Raw genomic sequence first — 25,655 nt, forward strand, 5'->3', positions numbered from 1 at the left:
ACAAATAGCAAAATGTGATTTTAAATAATGAGTGCAATATTGCTGTATTTAAAACCATTTGTTCCACATAAAGAGCAGGAGTAAGAAATGGCAACAGAGGACAAGTGCTTTAAAAAGGTAATTATGAGTCAGGCTGTTATTTGATGAAATGAAGTTAGGAAGGTTGAGTAACTGCTCTATCCTTGATCACTTGTACCAAATATAAAAAGATTCTCTAGAAGAAAAAAAATAATTTCTAATTCTTTGGACTATCTGATGAAAGTTGCCACACATTCAATAACACACAAAGCCTGCCCATGGTTATTCAGTGGTGTCATACTTTGTTTACATTTGTAGTATTTGATTACATTAAAAATAAGGTTTCTTCAAACTACATGCCTTCTTGTGGAGGCCCAAAAAGAGAACCAGAATTTGACACAAAACATAATTCAAGATCTTATTTCCCATTTAAATTACCAATTTCAAAGTTTCCAACCTAGTTCATATTTTAGTAGGGCTGAAAAACATAGGTGTTTGGATATGATTATGTGTTTATAATGCTACTACCTCCATTCCTTGTGCCTTGAGACTTCGCAGTTGTTTGGTGTTTTTTTTTTTTAAACCCATCTCAATAGTTTCAGTCTAAAATAACTTTGCTTATTAAAATCTGAACTTCTCCTGATTATTCTAATACAACTAAAAGACATTTAATTTAGGAGAAATTACTTTGAACGTGCAATCTAGGAAAGGAAGAAATTGAACAGACTTTCTCTATGAAGCATTTGGGATGTAGCTAAATTGGTTTCGGTTGTTCAGAAGGGTAGCACAAATTTAAATCCTACAGGCAGAGCCAAACTAGCAATGCAAGGTAGTATAGTCAGTTAATCTTGCGGTGTTCAGTTTGTTGGGTCTGCGCTGTGAAATTGCTCCTGAGGCTTTCATGTGGAAAATGAGAATGTTCTTTAATGGCTGATGGGGGAATAAAGAAGTAAATACAAAGAAACTCTTACAAGCTCTTAATATTAACTGCACTAAATAAGTGTAACTAACTGCATTAAGTTATTGATTTATCAGGGCTTGACCAAATAGTCTTCTTTTTTGTTCTTTGTGGGGGAAAAGGATGAATAAAGAATGTTAGACAAGCCAACTGCTAACAGGTTACTGAAAAATTACACTGTTTATGCCTCCAACTGTTTCTGTAAACTACCCAAGGAACAATTAACAATGACCTCAAACGGACTAAGGCTATTGGCTTTAGCTAACAAAGTTTATCATATCTTAAGATGTATTTTCCTGAAACGCTGTACCATTTTCAGTTGGGTCCATCCTCTAAAAAATGGTAAGTATAGTAAACAAACATAGGACAAGATGTTACAGGAAATCTACTTTGTTGCTATAATCAGATCAACACATATGACAACTTTGTTATTGCCACGTATCACAAAGACTGAGGAACTGAGCTAGCCATGTTAATTTATTTACAATTAAACTACTTGAATTATGTGCACTTCTGGAAAAGTCAGAGTCCTTAGGACAGAAACAACTTGGAGACTTTTACTTCAGACACATTTGGGCATTTTCCACTCTGTTAAAACTTACAGCTACAGTGGCTTTGTTCACAGGGAGATCTGACAAGAAGTTGCAGCCATGTGTTGGTCCCATTTGAGCTGCAAAATCAATTCTAGTTGGTGATTAAACTTGCGAACCATTTTAAAGGCAGAACACTATATGCGTATGGAAGTTTTAGGGCTTTTAAGTGCAAGTCCCAACAGCGAGTTTCAGCAAATTTGAATTCTGATTACCTTTCCCATCCTCAATTAACAGAAAAGCAGGTTATGTGCACATACTGTAAAATCACTAAAAGCATCTTGTTTCCCTAACTTGATAGAAGTAGTTAGCCTACTGAATGTTACCTGCCAGGTACAGTGTAGGAACCATTTGTTCCATTAGAAATAAATAAATAAATAAATAGAGGAAATAGGTGAGAAAAATCTACTGAACATGCTGCTCTGTCTATGCTACCACACATGTATCCAAAACATATATGTATGCAAGAATTACTAAATATGCAATTTAAAACTGTGTGGATACAGTAACTATTTCACATATGCACTCTGGTTCTTAACACAAACAAGGTTAGCCAAAGAGTTTTCTGCTACTTTTACAGCAATTATAGAGTGGCAGCTCCTAATATGTCTTCAGTTTAGTGCAATTGCTTTCCCGTAAAGAGGAAGAAAAAAAAAATACCCTACTTGAAGCAGAAACCCTTTTGTAGACCAAAACTTAATTTCAATTTTCTGAACACAACCTGAACATTAAGTTCTTTGGCAAGCCAATTCATAGCTTTGGTTTGAAAGGGATAAAGCACATCTGATCCTTCTGTTCAATTCTTGCTCATGTGTTTTTGTTAATAGCACGTATTCTATTTTGTATGTATGTGTGTGTTTTGGAGGCATGGAAATATTCTATAGTTGCAAGAACAAAGATCGATAAGCTTAACCATACAACATTTTAAAACCACTCTCTGCAAATTGGTAGTATACCCTATGCTCAATCCAGGCTGAATTTTGAGTCAAGGAAGCATGACGCTGTTGCACTATACACTACTGTGATCATTTAGAACAACAATTTTTAAACAAAATACAGATAACAAGAACTTGAAAGAAAACAAAATTTACATTATGTCAATGCCTACACCAATGAAACCATTGTACATCTTCACTACCTGTTCATGTATTCACTCAATACCAGACATAAGAATTGTCTTATTGAGGAAAGACTGTTTAATATGAAAGCAGTTCTTAAACATCGATTTAGGTGATCAATGAAGATAACAGAGTAATGTTATTTGCCTGCAATTGGACAAATTAGTAAAGTTAGGGTTAAAAAGACACCCGCAAAACCTGCAAGACCTCATATGTGTTCAAGGTTGTTGAAAGTAAAGCATCATGCTTTCTGAAATAAATACAAACCAAGTCATGTAAATTACACTGATGAACAGTAAAGCATTTGTGCAATATCATTTTCATTTCATAATGCTTGCTTTACATAGATTGTGAAAGGTATTAGAATTTTTAAAGCAATATTTGATTAATACTCTTCAGACAGTTGTACTAGTAACAAGGTGAGGAAGTGTTGCATGTTACCTAAACATTTCTACATTTCTATATTTTAACAGGTAAGCAACATCTCCCTGTAGTGACAATCAGGAGACTTAAGTAAAAATTGACACTAATCAAGGCAGATATTACCCTTCTTTCTCCAAAAAAACTGTCAGTGATTAACTTCCTGCCTGCCTGACCTCAAAATTGTAGTTTCAGTTCAGGTCAGTTGACTGACCATGTGTCCTCAAGAGATATAAGGCTCAAGCGTCATGTTATGGCCAAGATTTTAGACCTTGTAACCTGTATGAAGCACACTTTTAGATTATAAATGGATTTGGCCTTTGTGGAAATCCACTTCTTACAGTTCTTTTGCAAAAGCAGAGTGGTTTTGTTTCAAACGCAAACAGGGTATGACACAATATACTATTACATAAATACAGTCACAGCACAAGAAAGAACAGCTTCCCCAAGGCTTCCCACTGCTCAAATTGTCTGGCAAACTACCTCTCCACGCACACAAGAGTCCAGCTGGACCAAGGAATCACAGCTATTTACTGTAATGCAGCCTCTGACTTTCTTCTAATACCAGATAATGAAGGCATTTACTGCAAAGTTAGATGAGTTTTTAACACAGTTGTTTGAAGTATTTTCATGTGTTACTGCAGGTTTAATTATCAAGAAACTCACTACTAGTACTCAAAATACAGACTTGAAAACTTGCTTCAGCAACCAGTGTGAGATTTAAATTCCAATTTCAATGGCAGAAGTTACTGTTTACTAATCCCTTTTGTCTCTGACTGACAAGCATTGAGAGAGGGGGAAAAAAAGTGTATTTTTGAACCTTTTGAACAGCTGAGTGAGAAAGGCTTTGCCAGAAGAAGCAGGGACACACAGGTGGTATCCCCTGCTGCAAAACTTTAATAACTTTCAGACTAGATCCTCTAACATTTTAGACTGCTAAGGTAGAAGGAAGGAAAAGCATTCCAGCAGAGTTTCAGTAATAAAAACCTGTTATCTTAGGCTGGCAAAAAGAACTGACATTATGCTGTTTATCTGGAGGTTTATGTCTGATGAATGGCAGCTAAGTGACACAGAACAGACGCCCGAGAGCAGCGTGATGCTCCTACCTCAGGTCTGGCTGCTGTAGAAGAACCTGGAGAGCATAAGACCCCTCATAGCACCTCTGGTCAACTTTCTCTTTTTTTGAGTTTTCTTTTTTTCCATTATGGTTGACATTTTCGAGTATGTGATCTGTTCCAGAGTATTAGCCTATCACTGTGAGCTGCCGAAGTAAGACTCCGCTCAGAGACAGAATACATAGTTTTAATTTTAAATGAAAATAAAAAGGATAGGTTTATTTTCAACTGTCTGCTTGAAAGACATTTTTAAGCAATAATGCCAGGAGACAAGTTTAATAGAATATTCAAGGCAAAAAAAAGTCTTTCTAAATTTGTTTTATTTTAACAACTCTAGGGATAAATTAATTTATTATGTGATTAAATTAGAACCTGACAGCGACAATAAACCCAGTCCTGCAGAGTTTTAAACTCACTTGGGAGGTATAGAACTGTAACTAAATAAAACCCCCTCATTTGTATCTAACATATCTTTTTAAAAAAGTAATTGACGTGATGCTGTAGGTAATAAGGGACAAAATAGCAGTTGGAAAAAAAATGTGTTCTTTATCATTCTTCTCTAATCATATGAAGTATGTTCTACTTTAGAATTGGGATGAGTCTTAAACAAAATAAGACTTCAATACCCTTCAAAGCACATACTTAATTTACCTTCCTTGTAAGAAGTTTAAACATCACTTTAAAATATTTACCAAGAACAGTATTACTTGTAGGATGCTAGAATAAGAGTAAAGTGTCTGAATAGTGTCTTAATTTGGGTGTCTTCATTTCATAGCTCTACTTGCTTATCAGATTTTGAGGTGCCAAAAGCTTTTTAAACAGCAATCCAAACATTTATATATAGATGAGTAATAACTATACTAGCTAATGGCAAAACCTGATGATGTAAGTTACCAAAAATACATGATTAACTCATAAGAAAGATAAAAAAATAAGATACTTTTAAGTGATTCTAAACAACAAAAAAATTTCCCCACATAACAAGTAGACTTTTGTTCTATTTACTGAGATAAACTATAACTCACAATCAGCTTGTTTGCTGTAGCACATTTTTACGTATGTAGTAGTCAAAGAAGCACCAAAAGTGGAGGGGTTTTCTCAGTAAAATACATGCATGAAAAAGAAAAATAGTTTTGTGTTTACATTTAGCATCTTACCTTCTGCATAAATATGAAGGCCATTTTGTTAGCAATAAAATGATGACATAACTAGTAAACCAGTAAAGTATTATGCTTGCCCCTTACAGAGAAAAACACATATTTTCAGATTTCCATATTTAAGACTGAGGGGACAAAGCAAGACCAAACACAAAAAGGAATAAGAGCCTATCTTCAGCAATAACAGGCTGCACCTGAATTGAACACAAAATGGCTGTAGCTTCCTACAGAAAGCAAACTCAGAGCAGGTTAAAAAGACAGCTTTGAAAAATAGTCAATCTACAGGTACATAGATATGCACCAGGAAAGTAAACAGTATCAGAGATATTGACCAATTTGCTGACTTATCTCCAAATCAAAGAATTAGCAATTAATTTCACACATACTCTTGAATTCTTGTGTCAGTCTTTATCCCTTTCCTATTATGGAAAGATTAAAAAAGATACTTACTAAAACTAGCTCTAGACAGACCAGTTGTCAGACTCAACAGAGATGCCAAGGACAAGACAAAAAAAGTTAACATCTTTACCTGAGCCCTGACAATTAAGCCATCCAGAAATATATACGTGTGCGTGTATACATATAAAAATACAGTGCTATTATGTTTGCTGTACCTGCTTGTGCATGCAGTGGGAGAACCTGACAATGCCTTTAGCTGAGCAAATGACACACCTGGGTTCCTTTCAAAAAGGAACTGCACTTAAAAACTAATTATCTAATTTCTCACTTTGTTTGTAACGATGAAGACAGGATGAGGGTCCTACTTAAAGGAAAATCATAACAAATGCCAAACATAGTGTGAAAGCTAAGAGTAAATAGCTATAACACTTAAGAAACAAGACTTACTGGCCACAATAGTGTCTCAGCCCATACCAATTCTTTGATTTCTATTGATGCTATTGGTCTCCCTTGTCAGATCAAATCTATTACCATATGTGCCTGGTTAATCCCTTCCCTCTTTACCCACCTCCTAATTATATATTTCCATTCCCTGGCAGGTTTGGGGTGAAGCTATTAGGGTTGCTGCTTGAAATGTTGGGCAACTCTTGCATCCCTACAGCCCACTTCTCACATCAGCTCCACTGTTTCTTGCAGCTATTCCTTTGCCTTTCCAGTGGCAGTGTGGAGTGCAAAAACAGCGCTCCCATGTCTACCCAGTTTGAAGCATCTTTTTAGTATTGTTTGCATCTTAGATCAGTGTATTGGGCTTGCATGGCAAGGCTTTGATAGCATGGGGGGCTAGAGGGGTGGCTTCTGTGAGAAGCTGCAAGAAGCTTTCCCCCATGACCGATAGAGTCGATGCCAGCCAGCTCCAAGACGGGCCTGCTGCTGGCCAAGGCAGAGACCATCAGTGATGGTGGTAGTGCCTCTGGGATAACAGATTTAAAAAGGGGAAAAATGCTGCTGCAGCACAGAAACTGCGGCTGGAGAGAGGAGTGAGAACATGTAACAGAAACAGCCCTTGCAGACCCCCAGGTCAGTGCAGAAGGAGGGGGAGGAGATGCTCCAGGTTCTGGAGCAGAGATTCCCCTGCAGCCTGTGGGGAAGACCACGGTGAGGCAGGCTGTCCCCCTGCAGCCCAGGGAGGACCCCAGGCCAGAGCAGGTGGGTACCCGAAGGAGGCTGTGACCCTGTGGGAAGCCCGCACTGGAGCAGGCTCCTGGCAGGACCTGTGGCCCCATGGAGAGAGGAGCCCACACTGGAGCAGGTTTTCTGGCAGGACTTGTGACCCCGTGGGGGACCCACGCTGGAGCAGTCTGTGCCTGAAGGACTGCATGGCATGGAAGGGACACGTGCTGGAGAAGTTCACAGAGAGCTGTCTCCCATGAGAGGGACCCCACACCGGGGCAGGGGAAGAGTGTGAGGAGTCCTGCCCCTGAGGAGGAAGGAGCAGCAGAGACAACATGTGTGATGAACTGACTGTAAACCCCACTCCCCGTCCCCCTGCACTGCTGGGGGTTGGGGGGAGGTATTTGGGAGTGAAGCTGTGCCTGGGAAGAAGAGAAGTGTGTGTGTGTGTGGGGGGGTGTGCTTTAAGATTTGGGTTTATTTCTCATTACACTACTTAGGTTTGATTGACAGTAAATTACATTAATTTTCCCCAAGTTGAGTCTGTTTTGCCCATGACAGTAATTGGTTGAGTGATCTCCCCCTGTCCTTATCTCAACCCACAAGCTTTTCGTTATGTATTCTCTCCCCTGTCCAGCTGAGGGGGAGTGATAGAGCAGCTTCGGTGGGCACCTGGTGTCAGTCAGGGTCAACCTACCACAATCAGCAGCTACCCCTTCTATCTGAAACAGGGGCCTCCCTGCAAAAACAGGAAGGGGTTGTAAGGCTTTACAGCATACATTGACCAGAAATATAATCTTCTCTGATGATGCCATGATTGTTACCAGTAGATTTGGTTACTACCACTGTGCTTCTTTTTTAAATCTTTAATTCAGCCAGAAACAGAAATGCCTGATTACAGCAAGGGCCAATGATGGGAGCTGGTGCTAGAATAGCTGCTATTAAAGTGTGGGAGTCTAATAAAAAAAAAAAAAAGATTTATCACAAAGCTATCTAACTAGATTGACAGAAATTAAAGTGCATTTGTCACAACTAGACGGTTGTACCTGACCTATACTAAGAGAGACTAATAGGGCACACCTGACCTAAATCATTTGTTAATTTTACTTTTTGCTTCAAATTTGGATGGTGAAGGGAGGTTAATTAGGTAGCCAGACATTACTTTGAGTCTCACTGTATCTATGCTACAGCTGGCCTATTAGCAATAGTTACCACTGCTTCATGTGTCTGCTCCAATTTCTGAGCAGATGCACAAGGAAAAAATATTTTGAATTTTCCTGTTGTCATATGCAACACCGAGATGTGACTATAAAATGTACATTGTGCAAAGAGTGATTGGGAATGGAGAGGTACCATGTACTCAACACCATGCAAAGCTAACACAAATACAGGGTACTCAATGTCAATCAGAGGCTTAAAAAAAGCGTGAAAAGAAAATGGAGTAGTGCAGATAAAATAAATTTCTTATAGGACAGAATATTCATTCCAGAGTACTCTTAAATGCCAACAGCCTTTAAGGTGGGTGAGAGGCTGTGTTGTTTTTTCTAGAACCTGATTACCAATTTTCCTTTTCATATAGGAAAGCAAAGCAATGGTTACCCCAATTCCATAGCTCTTTTCTCAATGTCTCCTGAATTCAGAGGTTTTTGCTAAAATACTAGTCATTCTTTACATTTGTCATATATACACTGAGTGTATCATTAAGATAATTTAGGAAGATGTACATGGTCTACAATAGCAAAAGTAACATGAGTCCATCCTGCAGACTTCATCCTGCATTCTTATAGAATTTCATTCATTTCTTAATAACTTCTAGTTTCAGCATGGAGATTCCTACATTCATTTGCCATAAGGATAAGTTTCCAACCTCAGAAATAGTTTGTGTATCATGCAAAGATTAAAAATGAAGTAAATATTTAACTTAATTCTGCAGTTCTCTCAACTCCTACATTCTGGAAAGAGACTTTAGATTGTTTCCTACTTCTTGCTGTTATGACATCCTAATCCCTAATTAAATATGTATCAATGATATAAAAATTTCTAAATTGAAAGTTGGATTCTTCCACTATGAAAAACCTGTTTTAAAAAGTTTTAAATGTAGGCTTTTCAGAGTGATGGAATTCTGCATGTCATTGGGAGGCATTACTGATTTTTTGAATTTCACACTGAAAACTATTGCTGCTTCACCATTCACTTGCCTCACCACTGAATGCCAACATTCAACTTTAAAAGTTGATTATTTCTGTCAATAAGGCAATTCAAAACTTGAGTTGGTCTGAACAGATTACAGTGAAGCACTTGCAGCACAGGCAGGGGCCCAGCTGTTTTTCAGTAACTTTATCTTGCTCAAGATCTTCACTTCTCACACTGGGAATGTTTACCTGTGGCTCTAAGCCTCCCAGAAAGCTGAAATATACTAAAAGGCAATAGAATTTTTAAAAACTATTTTGTAATATCCATGCATGCCACTTTTTCCATATGTAAGTTTTCAAAAACAACAATTCATGCCCATAAGTTGCATACAAAGTCAGCCTGTATATAAAAGCAGTACCAATAATTTTTGAGGCTGAGGTGAGGCCTATTTGAAAATTTGATTCTGTTGTAAAGAATAGGCTGTTACTTTTACAAATTGCAATTTTGTTTCTTTTGATTGTATCACACAGTATAAATTCCTTTGATAGATGTGCCTAGGTCAGTTTTCAAGTTATTTCAACTAAAATTTTATCTGCATCCTTGCACAAAATATTTTTTTTTTTCCCTTTAGAGAGATGAATCCAGGAGGAAAGGCAAAAAAAAGCCAAATTACTTCTGTTTTCAATAATAAAACCTGTACTTTTTTCACAGGTGTTTCTTCATTTTAAGCAGAGCTTAACTTCTGTTTCTTGCCTATAAGCATGTATGGGTATAATCCTTTGACAAGGATTTTGCAAACTGACAGTTCAAACTGTCAATCATTTCTTCAGGGCCCATGACTTCATGGTTAAATTTGCTGTTGATACGTGTGCAATTAAACATCTCACACCACTTCAGAACCTTCATCTTACTCCCTTCAACTTTAATGTACCATCATTGCTGTTTTATACTGCAAAGTGCATTTGAGACAAGAACTATCATTAACTTAACGTGCAATTCAGAGTCCATTCACTAGATGTTGTGCCCTTCAGTTTTGCTGTATTTGATGTTTTAGCACAAGGATACATAACTTTACATTAATCTTTATTAAACATAACTTGCATTTTTACAGCACTATTCCTGAATTGCTTGGGACAGCACATGGATCTGCAACATCAACATTATTAAGAAAGCTTACTGTCTCGTCTTGATTTCTTTCTACTTCTACAGGATTAAAATAAAATAAGAAACAAGGGTATTGGAGCATTTTTCCAGTACCATGCACGGTAAATGACATGAGACTGGATTCAACTTCACAGATCTGCTAATAATAATGGGAGTTGCAAGCTTAACTCAAAGCTTAAGAAATGGAAATTATAGCTGACCTTCTTTTGATTTTACAATTCCAACATTCTCATTTTCCAGCTGTCCTAAAACAATGTTGATTATAGTGTTTCATGATACCCCAAATAATATTAAACTTATTGCCAAAGTTTACAGCACTGCAAAGTACTTATTCAGAACCCCGAGTACAGATATTATAAATTAATTGGGTAGCTTATACTAAATTAAAAGCTTTAAAATAATTATTTGGATTCTGGAGTTATATATCCTTTGGGATACCATATGGTACACCCTCTCTCTCTGTCTTTAATGCAATACACTAGAGTGGGTTAAATGTGTCTGAATGCCACAAAATACTATAGAGAAACTCAAAAACACAGCTCTGGATTGTGAATGCTCTTGACTTCAGTGGTGCACAGTTTCTGCTGATATTCGATTCAACATAATGGCAAGCTGACGAAGTCCATTTTTTTTCAATATATCGTGGATTGTACTTTATCCTCTATTTCTCTCAGACTGAACGCTAATAACTGATCTATTTGAAATAACACAAAAGCCATGAATTTTAAACCCATAAAATCAAATCCTGAGAAATCTTTTTCTAGTTCACTTACAATGTACATACTTTCCTGACTGGTGGACTCAAAAAGACATGCAACCTTAGCCTATGGGTCCTATCCTGCAGCCCTTAAGCTTCATCGCTGTGTCCTATTTAAACAAGCATATAACAAAGAGAGTCATGACTTAAGCATTTACTGGTGGCCTCAACTCTGGGTTTCTTGGTCAAAGTCAACTAATTATATTCTTCACACATTTCTTTATTTGGAAAGTATACAAGTGTGTCTACATTATTACTACAGAAGTCATTGCATGTGGATAAAACAAACCAAGAAGACATTCTGATTTCAGTTAGAATCATGAAAGTCACTGTACAGTGGGGTTCATAGAGCTAGAGATTATAACTTCTTGATTTTTCAGCTTATTGTTACTGTACCTTTTCTTTTTAATTATTTACCAGACAAACTTCAGGACACATTAGAATTCATCCACTGCAATCCTGTCTGTGCATGGCATGCTTAATACTGTTATTCTCCAAATTCTTTTTACATCAGGTCTGCAAACATCCTATTCATGTCAAAGGGATTTTTCTTTTTATTTAAGACATACTACAAAAAACCTATTTTACATAATAAGATTTCCACTCAGTGCTGATATACTGGTGGGTTTGGGTTTTTTTTTAATGGTCTGAAGGATTAAAAAACATTTTACAGGCAAGAACCAGAGTCATACACAAGACCCTGGAAACCAGATGAAGTCATGAATTTGCAGCTGGCTAAGCTATTCATCTGGAAGCTCAGTCCAGCTGCAGTTGCTATTTTTTTTCTTATTTATGTGGGATTGGCCATGGAGTGCAACAAAGAGTCCTTGATACTGGAAGGAAAGCCACAAAATTTGATTCTCTTTTTTTTTAAACATATGGAATTCCTATAGAAAGAGTCAAAAGTAACTCTTGCTCTGTAGACATCCACTGTAGTGTATGTGTGTGCATGTGCTACTTACAAAACATCATGTTAAGATAAATCATACAAAACATTATGTTGAGATAAATCAATATTTAACAATTAAAATCACAGGCAGCTAGGCAAAGCAAAAAAAAAGTATCTATTGGTATTTTTAACTTGGACCATTTTTAGACAGTATCTGTTTCTGGGGATACAGCTAAAGGCATGGACATGAGAATGGAAAATACATAGACATTGTTCTTACAAGTCATCACATTTTCTGTTAAGATTATTGTCCATCCAGTAGCTCAACATTTAATTTTGGAAGAATGTTCACAGTTAGAGTAAGGAAGAATTATTTTTTAATTAGGCTGGTGCTACGTACATAGCAAAAAGCTTTTATACAGTTTTATCCATGCAAATCAATGTATTACCACGTTAAGTGTATGTTCTTATCATTTATTAAAAATTTCTGCTGTTTTTCTTTCCCTACCCATGAAGTCTCTCAGAGTATAATGATTTAAAATGGAGCAATCTTCAGATGGACAGAATATGCAAGGATTTTTAGAAACTCCTCAAACTCACTTTATGTAGTTTTTTAAAACATAATGACAGAATAATGTCCACTCTAAAATAGGGTCTGTTGGTCAAACAAAGTTTTGAAAATGTCATACACAGCTAGTATGATCTTATTACCTTTGGAGATGGGAGTCAGAAAGTCAATGCGAGAAAGTAGTAAATACAGTGAGTTACATCAAAAAGAGGTTGCAATTACAGAGAAAGATTTGTTGCCCATCTTAATCTGCTCACACATTTTAAGCAAAATCACTGGCAAATATCTATTTACTTCTATACAAGCAGATGAATTGTTATGATCTCTTAATTACCATAACGTTTATTTTGGTAATTTATACACATTTATTAACATAAATTACGTTTCCTACAGAGAAACACATATAGATTTCTGTGATATAAACACATATTCAACACAAGTTCAATACAGATGCCCTGCTACAAAATCAAAGATCCATTACAAAGGTCATTTTTTAATTGGCAACAACATCTTATACATAACAGCTATGGAATGCACAATATTGTGATCTGTTGTAGAAAACCTTCAAAACATTAACTGGAAGGATTTTCAAAATATATTGATTGACATTATAGCTTCAATTTTCCTTTCTGTAGAATGCTGACCATTCTAGTAGTCCTTTTAGTTCTTTTTAAAAGTATTTTTTATCCATATGTACATTAAGACTGAAAAGCATATGTCTCAGTGGTGCCATCTGTTAGACGAATGTTCCTGGATACATTAGGAAGCTGGGAATTGTCCCCTCCTGGAGGTTGAAACGTCAGTTCGTAACCTTGTGGACTCACGTGTTACCCACATTTAGAGACATAAGACTTCTACATCTACGCAAGCTGTCACTGCACGGATTCTTCCCTTCCCTACACTGGGTGGGTGTAACGAGATGAAATCCTACCTCCAGTGAAAGGGGAAAGGAGCACTCTAAAAGAAGTTTTGTTTTTTTTTTTTTTAATTGTAATGGCAGCTGTGTGAATCTGCTCCAAGGTTTGACCTGTCAGAGGAAGCCCAGGGAGAGAAGAATTAATGGGCAAAGGGCAGGTGAAGCAGTCAAAGGTGTGTAATAAATTAGCATATCACATGGTTGCACAATTTATCACATAGCTGTCAATTTCATCACATTTATCACCACCACGCATGTGCTTGTATGTTTGTAATGCCCACAGTCACATGCACTGTGGCCCAATGTTGCGATCACTGAAATCAGTGATGAATTGCATAGATCAGACTTCATGTTTCTTATTAAAAATTGATTTAAAAGGTTTCAAGGCATTCAGAATAAACAGCAGTAAACAATTTGTTCACTTTGGCTTCACCAAACAGTAAGGCTCAAATTTTAAACCTAAATAAACACTATAGCAGAAGCAGGAATTTTATAATAAAATAAAATTCACCCATTTATACTATGCTGGAATTAAAGAAAGGCAAGAAATGACAAACAATCTTTTCTGGCCTACTGATCAATTTTCCACTGTTTTTTCCATCTCTGTACAGACTGTATTTTAGGGATACCACAAAGTACGACTGAAGTTACCAGACTAACCTGTAGATTTTTATATCCACTTACATAACACAAGTTTTCTCTGCATTAGTGTGGTAATCTGTTATGCAACTGCTGAGAAATCAGTATGTGGTTTTGAAGATATGGTTATTGGTGTTAAAGTAAAAAGACTATGTGCAATTAGTTAAAATGATGAATGTGGAAGACATTCCCCTAGAGAAGGAAGATCAAAGGGCTGTAACACAAGCAAGAATTTTTATCAAACCTTAGAAGTGTTTGATATTTTAAATAAACAAATATTGACTCCTTGATTAGGTAATGATACGGTCCTTCATGATGCAAGCCTGCAGAGCCCTTTGCTCATGCTAGCTATGTAAAACCTGCCCCTTCCAGTCCTTGCCTGATATTCTGCATGACCTCCATTATCTTCAAGGGAATCTTGAGATTGACAAAATTCTTGTCTGTTTTTCTTTCTTCTTTTTCTTTACATAAATCTAGAAGCCTAGGTAAACTGACTGGAGTGGAACTACAGCCAGATCAGGACACTAAGAAGACAAAAGGATTTCAGGTAGCAGTAGCTGTCATCACTGCAGACTGACAATAGGGGAAGTTGTTGGACAGAAGATTGTTTTCACTGCTGTATAAAAACTGAATACAGCTGATACAAGCCTCCCAAAGTGTATCTGAGGTTATTTTATTGCTCTTATTATATTCATTTCCCCAAAGCAAAATGTTGATATAACTCACTTAGGAGTTGTCATTTATTCAGAAATTCTTTTCCAGTGCATTCAGCTAGTGCCATTGCAAGAATGGTAGAAGTTGTAATATATTGTAATATTGGTGGAATTTTCCCCTCCAAATACAAGGAGGGAACTAAAATTACAGTAGAAAAGACAAAGTATCGTGGCATGATAAATGTTGTCCTGTCTAACATCCTCTGCTGTGCAGGAATGTATTTATTTTTTCAATAAGTACAATTACAGAAGTCTTCCTTCTATGAAGCTGTCCCTCGACTCTCCCTTATAATGCAGGAGGCACTGGGAGATGTCAGAGGGCCAGATTTCAGTGAGCTTGATTATAAAATATTTGTCCATCTCCTCATTAACTTCCTGAGTTTTGTTTTGTTGGGGTTTTTTTTTGTTTGTTTGTTTGTTTGTTTTTAACTGTGACTGTCGGGTTTTTCTTACTTTCTGGGCAATTAGTGAGAGAATTCTAACAGTGACATTGTCTCTTTCTCTCCTTCAGTCTGTATTAGACTAACAGCAGGTTTCTTTTTTTCTCTGACTCAAGTGGCTGTAAGAATATAGTCTTTCATGGAGCACCTTCTTGTCTTTTCCTGTTTCAAAGCTGCAGTAAAGTAGAAGCTTAGCAGGCCTACTGACTCAGAGGCTATTCCTGTTAACTGTCTAGGGGGGTTTGTTTGCTTGTTTTGAGTTCAAAGGGGCACTAGACATGAAAGTAGAGGGCAGAGGCTTTAAAGGGAATGTAGTAATTCCTACTAAGGGAATGTGGTACAGCTATATTGCTGCTTTACATGATGTCATCCTCGAATGCCGCAGGGGAAGAGGAAGTTCTTTTCCAAGTGCCCCTTCCGGCTTGTATTTCACACAGACCTCAATCATTAATTATGTCTTGCATGAGCATGAGCATCTTTTATTCACAATGAACAAAAGCAGAAGATTTACCCATCCTTGGGTGAAAGCAAAGAACTCTATCCAAAACAAACAATACAAAAGGGCAAGAACTTTCCATACAAAGCAGCTTTGGGATCTGCAAGCTGTTCTGTAATATGTTGGTGCTGAATAGTGACTTATAGGACTGTTAGGTAAATATCATGCTGTCATTCTGATGACATCCTATAAAACCAGAAAACAACAGTTACAACAACAACATCTACATTCATTTTGGGGAAATACTGTTCCAGTCTGTGTGGCACTGCAAGACTTCTTTTCATTTTATCAGAAGATCACTGACAATGGAAAAAAATATGATGATGAAATGTCTGTAATCTAAGTTCAGTCAGTCAATATGAAGCCTTCAAAGCTGAGGGATAATTCAAGTTTAGTCTGCTTATCTAAGTCAGAATATGTTATTTACTTGATGTAAAAACAAAATACAAAATATCAACTCGCAAGCAGTTTCCTTACAATCAAGGTAAAAACAGGGCTTTTAAAAATCCTGTGAATAGAAATTATTGTCTACTGGCCTGACATATGAAGGAAGCTGCTTTTTCTCAGCAGGAGATACAGTTTAGAAGAAGAAACATTTCCAGGTTCATTTTTTAAGGAGGCCATTTAAGTTTCTTTATATCCTAGCTTTTCTATACTTAGTTGTAATGTCAGTGGCATCACTGTATCCTTATGAGAAGATAAGTGACATACTTAATGGCTACAGATTTTGATGCCAGGTTGTGCTGTGTATTGTAATAATTGCTTCTTTTTCTTTTGATGCCTTCTTCTTAAACAGGATGCCACAAAGGCAGTAACTTTGTCTGCAAGAATCTTAAAAACAAGAGGACTATATTTTCCTTACAGAGGTGGGGTGAATTTTGCATGCTTTGTGTTTGAGGAATAACAGATAAACAACCCTTTGGGGTACTTTTATACAGTAATTTACCATGGGATTATAACTCTCATGTCATTGTAGCCCTCATTGGATCACCAGGAGGAAGGAGCAAATCCACAGCCAGTAGGTTTTAAAGCATGTACTTCTACTGAAGAAGTGTATTGTCTAAGACTGTCCCAGGATCTTTGAGTTCTTTCAGTGACTGCTAACATGAACAATTTTAAAGTTTAACACTTAAAATTACAAAGCTAATATTCTCCAAGATTTTAATTCAAACTGGTGATTAGCTTCAAGGCCATTCATCTTTTCAAGCAAACACAGATTATGTGTTTAACATACGCATTACATCAAAAATGCCAACTCACGATCTGCAAGAGAAATGTACATATATATTTTATTACATACTTATTAAAAAGACATAAGGCCAAAAATAACCAAACATCTTCTAAAAGCAATCTGATAAGTGGTGAGGCATGTTAATGTTTAATGCTGAAATGACCAATTATTATTGTGGTGAATATGAAAGCTTGCATTATATTCTGTCTACCTTTTTCTTTCACTGTTTCATTATGGCCATATTTGATACATATTCTTACATTATGTTTCCTATTGCTGTATTGGTCAGAAGATAAACAGTTCTTAAAATTTTGTCCCCATCCTATTTATCCTATCTTTTTTCTAAATTTGGGATGAAAATATAAAGAAAAAGAAATCTAACTACATACATTAATATCTTAGCATTATAGATATCAGGAGTACACTAAAATGCCTAGGGAAACAAGAAAGGAATGGTAATGTTTATTCTGTTTCTATTATTCTTTAACTTGACATTGACTCATCATAACATGCTATGTCATGCATTTAATAGTTGAACTTCAGCTGTGGATATTATTAATCTCTTCTTAATATTAAAAAACCCAACAACCTACAACCAACCCACAACACAAAAGTATACTGACTGCATACTGTGTTACATAGCCTGTTCTGGAACTCCATCAAAACCAAATGCACAACAATTAATACAATAAATCTTATAACCACATTCCTAGGATAAACAATTCAAGGGTTAAAATTGTCACTAGACAAGAACAAAGAGTCACTACCATGACACTACTTAGATTCTTTTGGTCAATTCCTCTTTCTTCAAACTTCAGAGCAGTGATGAGCTTATTCATGAATTAAAAAAAAAACAAATCTGCTCCCTAAACCTTTAGGGTTGGAGGCATTTCTTCTTATACATGTTTACCAGCGACCAGTGTCTGAAATGAACAAAATGCACAGGCAATGGGAGATGCATGTCCAGAATAAAATGAAAAACTTACCAACTAGGATATTTAAAAACAAAATGCAGGCTTTTCTCTCACCACAGCAGTGTTTTCAAACCCAGCTGCACAACAGACTTCTTTTCTTAGGCTTGAGAAAACTTGAGTGATTTGGGGAAACTCAGTTCAAGTTTTTTAACAGAAAGGAAGGCAGGTTTTTTCACCAAGCATTTTGAACAAAATAGCTAGAGAGGTTCACTCCTAGAAAATTACTGTTTCATAGTCAGAATCTCTTTCCTCGCAGATTCAGAATTTGAACTCTGGTACTGTGACCACCCATGCTAGATATAACATAGAGGCCAGCTGTGTAGATATTCATCTCACAGGACATGAAACAATATTAATCTCCCTTAAAAATTCAAAAAAAAAGTCAATATCCCCAAAATCTTTGGATTTGGGAATGACAGATTGTCATAGTTTAACGGGTAAATAAGCCGGTAACTAAGCACCAGGCAGCTGCTCACTCTCTCCCTCCCCACCCACTGGGATGGGGGAGAGAATCAGAAGGAAAAAGGTAAAACTCATGGGTTGAGGTAAGAACAGTTTAATAGAACAGAAAGGAAGAAACTAATAATGATAATAACAATAATAAAATGACAATAATAATGATGAAAGGATTGCAGTATACAAAACAAGTGATGCACAGTGCAATTGCTTACCACCCCCTGACCGATGCCCAGTTAGTTCCCAAGCAGCGACACCCCAGGCCAGCTCCCCCCAGTTTACATACTGGGCATGACTTCACATGTTATGGAATATCCCTTTGGCCAGTTTGGGTCAGCTGCCCTGGCTGTGTCCCCTCCCAACTTCTTGTGCCCCTCCAGCCTTCTTGCTGGCTGGGCATGAGAAGCTGAAAAATCCTTGACTTCGTATAAACACTACTCAGCAACAACCGAAAACATCATTGTGTTATCAACATTCTTCTCATCCTGAATCCAAAACATAACACAATACCGGCTACTGGAAAGAAAATTAACTCTGTCCCAGCTTAAACCAGGACGCAGATCCATTCAAATTAGCACTTGGAAAAGTTAAGCATTCAGGAAAGGATTTTAATCTCTGGAAACACAGAACACAATAAATATGTACTTTTTTTTTTTTTTTTTTTCATTTAAGATAGATCTGTGTGACAATTAAAAAATTAGTGTTACATCTATATGCAAAATAACCTGAATATTGATGGTACACCTAACTGCTGAATCTGACCTCTGCTTTACAAAGAATTCAAAGAGATTTTCTTGAAGTCACATTAAAAAATTATCTTTGGAAAACGGTATGTTCCCTGAGAAAAGGCATGTAATTTCTAGTGAAAAACAGGTTTAAGAGAGCCACTCACCACATTATAAGTATTTTTACCCACAGCACTTGATACTGGTAAATTAGAAAATGTACCAGTTTGGCATCATGGTTGAAATTTTTGGCTTCAACTTGCCTTTTCTGTGCCCCTGCTCTTCACGTATCAAATGGAGATAACACATTCTTTGGTCTGTCTTATCCTCTTAATGAACTTTTCAAAACAGTGGCTGTGTCACATACATCTACAACACTTACAAATGAGCTTCTACTCTCTGGATTATCTGTAGATGACCTACATGATAAAATAAGTAATAATAATGAGATCCCACCCTGGTAGACATATAATCTCAGAGAACTAAAACTTTTAGGACACTGCATACTAGGAAGTACAAAAAATGTACTACAAACTCTTACTTCCAAGCAAAAGTCTTATGTTTGTAATACAGAAAAGCAATTTTTTCTTTACTTTCCTTTTCACACCAACAATTATTTTTAGCCTAATGCTGGAAGCTCTAAGATTCCCATTTCCTTCAGTGAATTGTAACATAGGCTCATTATTTGACTGAATAAAGTCAAAGCAACTGCTCACATCAGGAGATTTACTTGCACAGGTTTTAATCCACTGTGCCAGGACCTTAATTTACCCTGTCATTTCACAACTGTGTTCATATAACCTCAACAAAGAACAACAGAATAGGCACAAACATCTTAGAAGTCGTCTTCTGCTGCTTCCCCATAATTACTATATGACTTGTACTTTGTCTCTCTTTCTACCTTTCTTTCAGAGACTTCAAAGAAGAAAAATAAAAAAGAAAAATACCATCCATGTTAAAATTTGAAGGTGGAAAACATCAAGAAATTTCCCGCATTCCTTTTTATTTTTCAGTTACCAACCATAGAAAGGAGTTGAAGGGTCTAAGTATAATTCTTCACACAATAACAACATGAACTGTCATTCTTTAAAATAACCAGCTCACAATAAAGTTTTGCTATACTCTGTTTTGCAGAATTACAGCATATTCATGGTTGTATATTAACCAACGTATCTGACTGGTGTTGGGGAATACAGGCTTCAATAAAATGTGCTGGTACAATGCATTTTTGGTTGCAATTTGAAGGCAGCAAAAAGAATTAATTTGAAATTTTGTCACTGGATATATGATCATTTACTTAACTGAGAATATGGCCAAATAATGTCAGGATCCTAGCAATCTTGCTTTTTTTACATTAATTATTATTTCCAAAGAATAAGAAAAAAATTAATTGTCATCAATAGCATTTGGAAAACATGAAGGAATTTCTTTGAATTGTACATGAACCACTTATTATCCAACATGCTGAATATTTCCTGTAGTGACCTTCTTTCTTTTCTCCTTTTTTATGCAAATGCAGTTCTATTTGACAGAAATATGAGAAGCTTGAAGAAATAAAGGAAAGGAGGAAAAAAATGATACAATTACATGATCCTCCTCTATTCTCCACATTCTAAAACATCTTGTACTCTTAGATCTGAAAGTACTGAATGAAGTTTTATCGATGAAACAGTACTGGAATTTTATTTTCTTTACATACTTTCTGTTATTACTATGTGTTGGCTATATTTGGCTAACATGTTTGGCTGGCTCTCCCATCAAGACTAAGAAAGTTTTCTGCTGACAGCTAGGACTATTGGGTCCAGAAAAATTTGAAAAATATACTTGGGTTTTTATATTTCACACCTAAACAGCAGCCAGAAAACAACATAATGTTCAGAAAAATACCAGAATATGTCAGTGCCTCCAGATAGTATACAATCATTCCAATGGAAAGGTCACTCTATCACAGTGTTAAATTTGTTGTATAATTAACTGGGTGACATCACTTTTTTCATAGCCATCTTCAGGAATAAAACTTACTGTCATGAAGTTAATGAAGATGTCATCATCTTTTCTATTTCTCTTGCAGTTTTATTAGGCAAGTTAGGCATTATGTTATGGTTGCCCATGAGAAACTGAGGAATTTATTCTAACAAGTTATCAAAGGTGAATTTGTGTCATAACGGCATGTTTAAATTCAGTTATTTAACTTACTGCAGGATAGTTGGTTTATGGCAGGACCAGTTGTGGTGTCTCATGGCAAATGCAGACATGATCTTGAAGCATGCTGAAGTTTTGCACCACAAACCAAGAAATCCAGCTATAAATACATTTTTAGCTATTTGTCAAGGAAGTGTACAATAGGATGTCTGTTATTGCTCCTTGTCATCCACATCATTGTTATCCATACTTGCCAATGTGTGGCAACATGTGACTGTCACCTTGATGTCTTTGATGTGAAAGGAAGCACTTATAAGATAATGACTTTGTCCAGTTCTCATGTGTTGGCCTTGATTCATATTTCCTTTTGTGATGCTCAGTCCTATGACTTCTTAATTCACATAAAATATTTGAGATTTGACAGGGGGGTAGCATGGTCTTGCCTTGGCCCAGAGCTGGATACAATCCAAAAAAGGGCTGAATGTGGTAAGCCATCACCCACATGACAATGCAACTAGAACTGACAGTAGTGGGCCTTCATACAGACCATGGATGAGCAATGGAAAGCAGAACACTTGAAATGGCTGGAAAGGTATACAGTGATATCATCACAGATGGGATGGCATCCTGTGTGAACATTTGGCTATGAAGGCTATTGGCATTAGACAAGCAGACTGCGAGGACATTGTAACACTGATGTCCAACTCTGCACAGGAGCACAGCACTGCTTAAAGTGGAACCAAGCCACAACCCCAGAGCTTGGCTCTGAAACTCATTGGAGGGAGCATCACCTTCTCCAGAGTTTGACTGTCCTGACTCTTAGGATCAGTAATTGGGATGAACTTTAGGTGACGGTAAGTGTGTGTGTGCACGTGTGTATGTGATGTAAAAAGCTTTCCTTGGCATCACCTATCCCTCACTTGGTTCACTTAATAAATTGAACTCAGCAGTGTGACATCGTTTGATGTTCCTTTCCCCACCATGATAGAGCTACATGTTGTTTCTTTTTCAAGGCAAATAACATTTTTTTGTGGAACTTTAACAAGAAACTGCAATGCTCACATAACTCAAACAAAACTACCTGAAAGTGATAGTTATGTACTTTACAAGTGACAACCATTTAGAACCTGTCAGTCACGAAGAAAATTATTGCTCTTTGTGCATAAAATTGCAATTAAATTGTGCTTCTTGTGTTTCAGTTAAAAGACAGCATCTCTAGACCACAACTTAAAGCATCAGAGAATAGACAGATTTCCAGGGATAAATTCAGATTTCAGTTACATCATTGCAAATTCAAAGCAAGTGCATCAAACTGAGAAGCTTTAAAATGAACTTACAATAACAGTGAAACCAAAATTTGGTCCCTTCCTACTCATCTCTATCAGCATTTGTTCCATATTTAGCTACTGCTTACTGCTTTCCATTAAACAAAACAAAAACCATGTCTAGAAAAAATTATTTCTTTTGCCATAGATCTTTTACTATCATCTGATATTCAAAAATAGATAGGCTAACTGAATGGGCTTCGTGACATAGTTTTCCTAATTACACATCCCTCTTTTATATGCACTCCAGAAAACACAAATGAAATAAAATCTGTTTAAATTATAGAAAAGGTGGCTAAAATTATAGCTGAAGTGTGTTAAAGATGCTTTTTCACAGGCTGAGCAATTAGAAAAAGTACATTTCATAGCATTTAAACTTCATACACTCACACCAAGTGTTAGAGTATGAATAAGGAACAAGAGATCTATTCTTATCATAAGATGTTTGAAGAAAGATTAGGGGTTGAACTTTCAAACTGCAATGAGAGAGACATTCTTTGGTTATGAAAGCTGATATACTGCACCAACAAATAGCTGTCTAGAAAACAAGGTAAAATGTGTCTCTGTATTTTTGTTGCTCTCATATGTTGAATATGCTAGTATATTGTAGGTTAATAAAGATATTTCAGATGTCATTCAGGACATATTAGTAAGATATATTCAGGACCCTAGAATATATTAACAAAGCAATTTTTCTCATCTGAAAAACTGAGCAGGAAAATTAAATTAGTACTGGTCATGCACTGAAATACTGTTGAAGAGACAGGTTTGCTTTTCAGTGTGCATTAACATATATCCCTTGTGCAGCCTGATACTTCTCAAATGCCATATTATTTTCAGCTCTACCTTATCAAGCACAGGAGCACAAAGTAAAGCAGTCCACAGAATATCTGATGTGATAAGTCACTGTCCTCCTAAATATGCCTATACTCTGGATGTCTCATCCTCCAAGAAACCATCTCTTACAAATGGTAATGTCTTTTTATTACAGGAACTAAAGATGCCAAAAAAGAAAAGCCTTTCATTGTTTTATATGAAAAAGCCTGCTTTTCTTAAATCTTTCTCCTCCTTGCTCCACTGCACTGAAGAAGTACCTATGAAATAAGCTTCTTTCATTTCAGGCATTTTAAATCATATTTTTGAGATATCAGCTTCAAATACTGAAAATTCAGTTTGTGGGTTTTTGATGATTTTGATTGATTTTTTTTTAATTTTAATGGAGTGTTCTATTTTTTCCATTGAGTCTTTCTAGAAACCCATACTGACCTTTCTAGTGAGGGAGAAAATTTATACATCCAATGCTCTTTAGGCTATAACATTACTGATTCTAAGACCAGATAGACTAATTCAAAATTAGAAAAGCTCTGTGCTGTTGGAACTAGAGTAATTTTGGTACCCGAAGCTAGATCAATGCTATATTACTCACAGCCTAAAGTTAGCAGACATTCATAATTAGAAAGACCTTACAGCCAACGCAACAGGGTTGAAGGGAGCCCACCTCAAGCAAAGTTACGAAAATAAGGAAGTGCCTGCAGGACAGTATTATGGGGAAGGCTCTCATACCTTTCCTGGAAAATCAGCATAACTAGGTGCCTCTCTGAAATGCTTGTACATTAATGCACACACCTTGAGGAACAAACAGGAACACTTAAAGAAATTGTACATACACAGGTCCATGGGACCCCTTGCAATGCACTAAGTGCTGAGGGAGCCGGCCAATGTTACTGTGAGGCAACTCAATAATCTTTCATAGGTCATGGCAATCGGGATAGGTTTCTGTGGACTGGAAGAAAGCAAATGTCACTCCTATTTTCAGGATGGCAGGAAGAGGGATCCAAAGAACAACAGTCCAGTCAGCTTTACCTTGATCCCTAAGAAGGTGATAGACTCAGGAGGGATCCTCTCAATGTGTACCTGATAGATGGGAGTAAAGAAGATGGAGCCAGACTCTTCCCAGTGGTGCCCAGTGAAAGAACAAGGGGCAATGAACACAAACTGAAATACAGGAAATTCTAATTAAACATAAGAAAAAAGCTTTTTTTTTTCCTTTTTTTTCCCCCCGTGTAAGGGTAATTGAACTCTGGAACAAGTTGCCCAGAGATGTTGTAGAGTCTTCATCATTGGAAATATTCAAAACTCGACTACACGTCACCCTGAGCAATCTGCTGTAGTTGATCCTAGTTTGAGCAGGGGGGTTGAACAAGAAGATCTCTAGAGGTCAGTGTCAACTTCAACAGTGTTCAACAGTTCTGTGATTCTGTGACACCATTATGACTACAGGCAAAGTACAAGACACGGTATCATACAGATTACAAATTACCAGTTTAAAAAGAGGGAAATTATTAGTAAAAGACTATGACAATCAGAGCTGGAACAACCAGTCAGCTATCAGAATGAACATGAAATACAGTAGTTTATTTTGCTAATGACAAAACTGAAGGCGACCAATATAATCCCAACAGAGTTTGTTGAATCAAGTTCATAGACAGACAATGAACATTCAGCAAAGGAAGATTGAAACAATGAGTTATCTTAACCTTCAAAATCTGTAGAATTTGCAACTATCGTGCTGCACTATTTCTTAATGCAGACATAGCCTGTGATGAAAGGAAACATAGCATCAGTTGACCCGGGAGACACAGGAGTCAATGTCTTGGTTTGGTTCCAATAGAACTGTTATCTACAATGGAACTCAGGCCTTACTTTGCCTAAAAAACTTTTTTTTTAACCTATAAACCCTATGTTTTATAAAGCTCATGGAATATGGGGATGTTGTGACTTATAACCTATTTAAATCACATTATTGACAAAAAGCTGTTATAAAAATAGACAAGATGTATATGAGGAACATCTAGGCTCATAGTCGGACTCAGGGACTTTAGCTATTTGAAAATAGATAAGAAATAGAGAGAAAAAGGAAAACATGCACAGAAATAACATAATTGTGAGGAAGAAAGAATAATATCTACATAGTTATTTAATCTATTGATATAATCTGAATAAGAAGCAATGAATATAAGTAAAAAGAACTGGGCAATAGAGGAGTGGATGGTGAATCTCTTATAAAAAGAATATCTTATACAAAGAGTACTTTGTGTAAGATGTAAAGGTACAACAGGGTAAGTTTGAAAAGCTCTTTGGA

The sequence above is a fragment of the Accipiter gentilis genome, chromosome 8 (assembly GCF_929443795.1).
Source record: "Accipiter gentilis chromosome 8, bAccGen1.1, whole genome shotgun sequence".
Taxonomy (NCBI): domain Eukaryota; kingdom Metazoa; phylum Chordata; class Aves; order Accipitriformes; family Accipitridae; genus Astur; species Astur gentilis.